The following is a 7,934-nucleotide window of genomic DNA, read 5'->3' as shown; positions in this document are numbered from 1 at the left end:
ACGTGATCCAATCCAAAAAAAAACCCAGAATCTGGCCATCAAGTATGAGAAATATGCGAAAGTATGAGCCTGATGAGAGCAAACCCCAGACCTAACATAGACCTAACATGCGTTATCCTCAAAAATATTGATCGATACCAGGTTTAATGGTCTGTTTGAGTGTGGTAACACATTACCACGTAATCGAAACCAGAAAAAACTCGGAATCTGTTCAACAAGTATGTGAAGAATGCGAAAGTATGAGTCTGATGGGGGCAAATCCAAGGCCTAACCTAGACCTAACATGCGTTATCCTCTAAAATATTGATCGAAACCAGTTTTAACTGACTGTTTCAGTGTGGTACCACATTTCTATGATATCCAAACCAGAAGAAGCCCAGGATCTGGCCATTGAGTATGAGAAATATGCGAAAGTATGATCCTGATGAGTGCAAATCCCAGACCTAACCTAGACCTAACATGCGTTATCCTCAAAAATATTGATCGAAACCAGGTTTAATGGTCTGTTTGAGTGTGGTAACACATTACCACGTGATGGAAACCAGAAAAAACTCGGAATCTGTTCAACAAGTATGTGAAGAATACGAAAGTATGAGACTGATGAGGGCAAATCCCATACCTAATCCAGACCTAACATGCGTTATCCTCTAAAATATTGCTCGAAGCCAGGTTTGATTGACTATTTCAGTGTGGTACCACATTTCTATGTGATCCAAACAAGATAAAGCAAAGGATCTGGCTAACAAGTAAGAGAAATATGCGACAGTATGAGCCTGATTGGGGCAAATCCTAGACCCAACTCACGCCTAACATGTGTTATCCTCTAAAATATTGATCAAAACCATGTTTAATCGACTGTTTGGGTGTGGTACCACACTACTATGTGAACCAAACCAGAAAAAACCCAGGATCTGTGCAAAAAGTAAGTGAAGAATGAGGAAGTATGAGACTGATGAGGGCAAATCACAGACCCAATCCAGACCTAACATGCGTTATCCTCTAAAATATTGCTCGAGACCAGGTTTAGTCGACTGTTTCAGTGTGGTACCACATTACTACGTGATCCAAACAAAAAAAAACCCAGAATCTGGCCGTAAAGTATGAGAAATATGCGAAAGTATGAGCCTGATGAGAGCAAATCCCAGACTTAACATAGACCTAACATGCGTTATCCTCTTAAATATTGATCGAAACCAGGTTTAATGGACTGTTTCAGTGTGGTACCGCATTACTACGTGATCCAATCCAAAAAAAAAACCCAGAATCTGGCCATCAAGTATGAGAAATATGCGAAAGTATGAGCCTGATGAGAGCAAATCCCAGACTTAACATAGACCTAGCATGCGTTATCCTCTTAAATATTGATCGAAACCAGGTTTAATGGACTGTTTCAGTGTGGTACCACATTACTACGTGATCCAAACCAAAAAAAAACCCAGAATCTGGCCATCAAGTATGAGAAATATGCGAAAGTATGAGCCTGATGAGAGCAAACCCCAGACCTAACATAGACCTAACATGCGTTATCCTCTATAATATTGATCGAAACCAGGTTTAATCGACTGTTTCAGTGTGGTACCGCATTACTACGTGATCCAAAACATGAAAAGCCCAGAATCTGGCCATCAAGTATGAGAAATATGCGAAAGTATGAGCCTGATGAGAGCAAACCCCAGACCTAACATAGACCTAACATGCGTTATCCTCTTAAATATTGATCGAAACCAGGTTTAATGGACTGTTTCAGTGTGGTACCACATTATTACGTGATCCAAACCAAAAAGAGCCCAGAATCTGGCCATCAAGTTTGAGAACTATGCGAAAGTATGAGCCTGATGAGGGCAAATCCTAGACCCAACTCAGACCTAACATGTGTTATCCTCTAAAATATTGATCAAAACCGTGTTTAATCGACTGTTTCAGTGTGGTACCACACTACAATGTGATCCAAACCAGAAAAAACCCAGGATCTGTTCTAGAAGTATGTGAAGAATGCGAAAGTATGAGACTGATGAGGGCAAATCTCATACCTAATCCAGACCTAACATGCGTTATCCTCTAAAATATTGCTCGAGACCAGGTTTAGTCGACAGTTTCAGTGTGGTACCACATTATTACGTGATCCAAACCAAAAAAAGCCCGGAATCTGGCCATCAAGTATGGAAAATATGCGAAAGTACGAGCCTGATGAGAGCAAACCCCAGACCTAACATAGACCTAACATGCGTTATCCTCTTAAATATTGATCGTAACCAGGTTTAATGGACTGTTTCAGTGTGGTACCACATTACAACGTGATCCAAAACAAAAAAAGCCCAGAATCTGGCCATCAATTTTGAGAAATATGCGAAAGTATGAGCCCGACGAGGGCAAATCCTAGACCCAACTCAGACCTAACAGGTGTTATCCTCTAAAATATTGATCAAAACCATGTTTAATCGACTGTTTCAGTGTGGTACCACACTAGTATGTGATCCAAACCAGACAAAACCCAGGATCTGGTCATGAAGTATATGAAGAATGAGGAAGTATGAGACTGATGAGGGCAAATCCCATACCTTATCCAGACCTAACATGCGTTATCCTCTAAAATATTGCTCGACACCAGGTTTAGTCGACAGTTTCAGTGTGGCACCACATTATTACGTGATCCAAACCAAAAAAAGCCCAGAATCTGGCCATCAAGTATGAGAAATATGCGAAAGTATGAGCCTGATGAGGGCAAATCCAAGGCCTAACATAGACCTAACATGCGTTATCCTCTTAAATATTGATCGAAACCAGGTTTAATCGACTGTTTGAGTGTGGTACCACATTACTACGTGATCCAAAACAAAAAAAGCCCAGAATCTGGCCATCAAGTTTGAGAAATATGCGAAAGTATGAGCCTGATGAGGGCAAATCCTAGACTCAACTCAGACTTAACATGCGTTATCCTCTAAAATATCGATCGAAACAAGGTTTAATCGACTGTTTCAGTGTGGTACCACACTAGTATGTGATCCAAACCAGACAAAACCCAGGATCCGTTCATGAAGTATGTGAAGAATCAGGAAGTATGAGACTGATGAGGGCAAATCCCATACCTAATCCAGACCTAACATGCGTTATCCTCTAAAATATTGCTCGAGACCAGGTTTAGTCGACTGTTTCCGTGTGGTACCACATTATTACGTGATCCAAACCAAAAAAAGCCCAGAATCTGGCCATCATGTATGAGAAATATGCGAAAGTATGAGCCTGATCAGAGCAAACCCCAGACCTAACATAGACCTAACATGCGTTATCCTCTAAAATATTGATCGAAACCAGGTTTAATCGACTGTTTCAGTGTGGTACCACATTACTACGTGAACCAAAACAAGAAAAGCCCAGAATCTGGCCATCACGTCCTTACGTGATCCAAACCAAAAAAAGCCCAGAATCTGGCCATCATGTATGAGAAATATGCGAAAGTATGAGCCTGATCAGAGCAAACCCCAGACCTAACATAGACCTAACATGCGTTATCCTCTAAAATATTGATCAAAACCATGTTTAATCGACTGTTTCAGTGTGGTACCACACTACTATGTGAACCAAACCAGAAGAAACCCAGGATTTGTGCAAAAAGTATGTGAAGGAAGAGGAAGTATGAGATTGATGAGGGCAAATCCCAGACCCAATCCAGACCTAACATGCGTTATCCTCTAAAATATTGATCGTGACCAGGTTTAGTCGACTGTTTCAGTGTGGTACCACATTACCACGTGATCCAAACCAGAAAAAGCCCAGGATCTGGTCAACGAGTATGCGAAAAATGCGAAAGTATGAGCCTGATGAGGGCAAATCCTAGACCCAACTCAGACCTAATATGTGTTATCCTCTAAAATGTTGATCAAAGCCATGTTTAATCGACTGTTTGAGTGTGGTACCACAATATTACGTGATCCAAACCAAAAAAAGCCCAGAACCTTGCCATCAAGTATGAGAAATATGCGAAAGTATGAGCCTGATGAGGGCAAATCCTAGACTCAACTCAGACTTAACATGCGTTATCCTCTAAAATATTGATCAAAACCATGTTTAATCGACTGTTGCAGTGTGGTACCACACTAGTATGTGATCCAAACCAGACAAAACCCAGGATCTGTTGATGAAGTATGTGAAGACTGAGGAAGAATGAGCCTGATGACAGCAAATCCCAGACCTAACATAGACCTAACATGCGTTATCCTCTTAAATATTGATCGAAACCAGGTTTAATGGACTGTTTCAGTGTGGTACCGCATTACTACGTGATCCAATCCAAAAAAAAAACCCAGAATCTGGCCATCAAGTATGAGAAATATGCGAAAGTATGAGCCTGATGAGAGCAAATCCCAGACTTAACATAGACCTAACATGCGTTATCCTCTTAAATATTGATCGAAACCAGGTTTAATGGACTGTTTCAGTGTGGTACCACATTACTACGTGATCCAAAACAAAAAAAAACCCAGAATCTGGCCATCAAGTATGAGAAATATGCGAAAGTATGAGCCTGATGAGAGCAAACCCCAGACCTAACATAGACCTAACATGCGTTATCCTCTAAAATATTGATCGAAACCAGGTTTAATCGACTGTTTCAGTGTGGTACCACATTACTACGTGATCCAAAACAAGAAAAGCCCAGAATCTGGCCATCAAGTTTGAGAAATATGCGAAAGTATGAGCCTGATGAGAGCAAATCCCAGACCTAACATAGACCTAACATGCGTTATCCTCTTAAATATTGATCGAAACCAGGTTTAATGGACTGTTTCAGTGTGGTACCACATTACTACGTGATCCAAACCAAAAAAAAACCCAGAATCTGGCCATCAAGTATGAGAAATATGCGAATGTATGAGCCTGATGAGAGCAAACCCCAGACCTAACATAGACCTAACATGCGTTATCCTCTTAAATATTGATCGAAACCAGGTTTAATGGACTGTTTCAGTGTGGTACCACATTATTACGTGATCCAAACCAAAAAGAGCCCAGAATCTGGCCATCAAGTTTGAGAACTATGCGAAAGTATGAGCCTGATGAGGGCAAATCCTAGACCCAACTCAGACCTAAGATGTGTTATCCTCTAAAATATTGATCAAAACCGTGTTTAATCGACTGTTTCAGTGTGGTACCACACTACAATGTGATCCAAACCAGAAAAACCCCAGGATCTGTTCTAGAAGTATGTGAAGAATGCGAAAGTATGAGACTGATGAGGGCAAATCTCATACCTAATCCAGACCTAACATGCGTTATCCTCATAAATATGGATCGAAACCAGGTTTAATGGACTGTTTTAGAGTGGTACCACATTATTACGTGATCCAAACCAAAAAAAGCCCAGAATCTGGCCATCAAGTATGAGAAATATGCGAAAGTATGAGCCTGATGAGAGCAAATCCCAGACCTAACATAGACCTAACATGCGTTATCCTCTTAAATATTGATCGAAACCAGGTTTAATGGACTGTTTCAGTGTGGTACCACATTACTACGTGATCCAAACCAAAAAAAAACCCAGAATCTGGCCATCAAGTATGAGAAATATGCGAAAGTATGAGCCTGATGAGGGCAAATCCTAGACCCAACTCAGACCTAATATGTGTTATCCTCTAAAATGTTGATCAAAGCCATGTTTAATCGACTTGTGGCGTCGCCTCCCATGCTCGCCACCAGAGGGGTCGCGCTCTCGCAAGCGCTCGACCGACCCCTCAGTTCCTATATATACACTCCTCGAACGACTTCCCAATATCCCGTCGTCTAAGGCAGGGCCTGCTAGAAAGCCTTACTGATGAGTCCACTAGCAGGCCCGGACGAAACGCGCCCCCTCCTTTTCCTTTCCGTCCGTCCTACAGAAATCACACGAGCAGCCCCCCCGTCGCAGCGAAGCAGCGCCACAGACTGTTTGAGTGTGGTACCACACTACTGTGTGAACCAAACCAGAAAAAACCCAGGATCTGTGCAAAAAGTATGTGAAGAATGAGGAAGTATGAGACTGATGAGGGCAAATCCTAGACCCAACTCAGACCCAACATGTGTTATCCTCTAAAATATTGATCAAAACCATGTTTAATCGACTGTTTCAGTGTGGTACCACACTAGTATGTGATCCAAACCAGACAAAACCCAGGATCTGTTGATGAAGTATGTGAAGACTGAGGAAGAATGAGCCTGATGACAGCAAATCCCAGACCTAACATAGACCTAACATGCGTTATCCTCTTAAATATTGATCGAAACCAGGTTTAATGGACTGTTTCAGTGTGGTACCGCATTACTACGTGATCCAATCCAAAAAAAAAACCCAGAATCTGGCCATCAAGTATGAGAAATATGCGAAAGCATGAGCCTGATGAGGGCAAATCCTAGACCCAACTCAGACCTAATATGTGTTATCCTCTAAAATGTTGATCAAAGCCATGATTAAACGACTGTTTGAGTGTGGTACCACACTACTGTGTGAACCAAACCAGGAAAAGCCCAGGATCTGGTCAACGAGTATGCGAAAAATGCGAAAGTATGAGCCTGATGAGAGCAAATCCCAGACCTAACATAGACCTAACATGCGTTATCCTCTTAAATATTGATCGAAACCAGGTTTAATGGACTGTTTCAGTGTGGTACCACATTACTACGTGATCCAAACCAAAAAAAAACCCAGAATCTGGCCATCAAGTATGAGAAATATGCGAATGTATGAGCCTGATGAGAGCAAACCCCTGACCTAACATAGACCTAACATGCGTTATCCTCTTAAATATTGATCGAAACCAGGTTTAATGGACTGTTTCAGTGTGGTACCACATTATTACGTGATCCAAACCAAAAAGAGCCCAGAATCTGGCCATCAAGTTTGAGAACTATGCGAAAGTATGAGCCTGATGAGGGCAAATCCTAGACCCAACTCAGACCTAACATGTGTTATCCTCTAAAATATTGATCAAAACCATGTTTAATCGACTGTTTCAGTGTGGTACCACACTACAATGTGATCCAAACCAGAAAAAACCCAGGATCTGTTCTAGAAGTATGTGAAGAATGCGAAAGTATGAGACTGATGAGGGCAAATCTCATACCTAATCCAGACCTAACATGCGTTATCCTCTAAAATATTGCTCGAGACCAGGTTTTGTCGACTGTTTCAGTGTGGTACCACATTACCACGTGATCCAAACCAGAAAAAGCCCAGAATCTGGCCATCAAGTATGAGAAATATGCGAAAGTATGAGCCTGATGAGGGCAAATCCAAGGCCTAACATAGACCTAACATGCGTTATCCTCTTAAATATTGATCGAAACCAGGTTTAATCGACTGCTTGAGTGTGGTACCACATTACTACGTGATCCAAAACAAAAAAAGCCCAGAATCTGGCCATGAAGTTTGAGAAATATGCGAAAGTATGAGCCTGATGAGGGCAAATCCTAGACTCAACTCAGACTTAACATGCGTTATCCTCTAAAATATCGATCGAAACAAGGTTTAATCGACTGTTTCAGTGTGGTACCACACTAGTATGTGATCCAAACCAGACAAAACCCAGGATCTGTTCATGAAGTATGTGAAGAATCAGGAAGTATGAGACTGATGAGGGCAAATCCCATACCTAATCCAGACCTAACATGCGTTATCCTCTAAAATATTGCTCGAGACCAGGTTTAGTCGACTGTTTCAGTGTGGTACCACATTATTACGTGATCCAAACCAAAAAAAGCCCAGAATCTGGCCATCAAGTATGAGAAATATGCGAAAGTATGAGCCTGATGACGGCAAATCCCAGACCCAACTCAGACCTAACATGTGTTATCCTCTAAAATATTGATCAAAACCATGTTTAATCGACTGTGTCAGTGTGGTACCACACTACAATGTGATCCAAACCAGAAAAAACCCAGGATCTGTTCTAGAAGTATGTGAA

The sequence above is a fragment of the Colletes latitarsis genome, unplaced genomic scaffold (genome assembly GCF_051014445.1).
Source record: "Colletes latitarsis isolate SP2378_abdomen unplaced genomic scaffold, iyColLati1 scaffold0002, whole genome shotgun sequence".
Lineage (NCBI taxonomy): Eukaryota > Metazoa > Arthropoda > Insecta > Hymenoptera > Colletidae > Colletes > Colletes latitarsis.
This window is presented reverse-complemented; position numbering follows the sequence as displayed.